Below are 547 nucleotides of genomic sequence, written 5' to 3'. Positions count from 1 at the left end.
GGCGCAGCATTTTGTATTTGTCAGTCTTTTCATGAAGAGAACGCACTGTCATTGGTTCAAATACACATGAGACGGGTCTTGTTGGCCATGTGACCACCAAAATGTACCGTAGTTTGCTGAAAATCACGTCAATCAACCAGACATACATGTGCGTTTTTTTATGAATGTTTGAGAGACGAGCGAGAAAACGGCTACGAGGCAATCAGAGGAGGATTTTGACAGCGAGGGCAGTGACATTGAGGTGGAAGATAGTGAGGAGTTCGAGAGGGAGAATGTCTTCATCATAATCTACCACTTCCTCTGTCGGAGCAGTTTTCTCGCTCGTCTCTCAAAACTTCATAAACAAACGCACATGTATGTCTGGTTGATTGACATGATTTTCAGCAAACTACGGTACATTTTGGTGGTCACATGGCTTTAAATAGCCAACAAGACCCGCCTCATGTGTATTTTGAACCAATGACCAATGACAATGTGCATTCTCCGTCACGAAAAGACCGACGAATACAAAATGCTGCGCCACGCAGCAGCCGGCAGGAGGTTCAGA

General features: G+C 45.0%; 1 protein-coding gene across 3 annotated transcripts in view; it reads right to left on the bottom strand.

Annotated features, from left to right (window-relative positions):
* Positions 1-547, bottom strand: part of piwil2 (piwi-like RNA-mediated gene silencing 2) — a 31,181-nt gene that overhangs the window by 21,043 nt on the left and 9,591 nt on the right. The window lies entirely within an intron of this gene.

This window comes from Etheostoma spectabile, chromosome 5 (assembly GCF_008692095.1).
Source record: "Etheostoma spectabile isolate EspeVRDwgs_2016 chromosome 5, UIUC_Espe_1.0, whole genome shotgun sequence".
In the NCBI taxonomy this organism is placed as follows: Eukaryota; Metazoa; Chordata; class Actinopteri; order Perciformes; family Percidae; genus Etheostoma; species Etheostoma spectabile.
The sequence above is the reverse complement of the archived record's forward strand: the minus strand, read 5'-3'. Positions and strand labels throughout refer to the sequence as shown.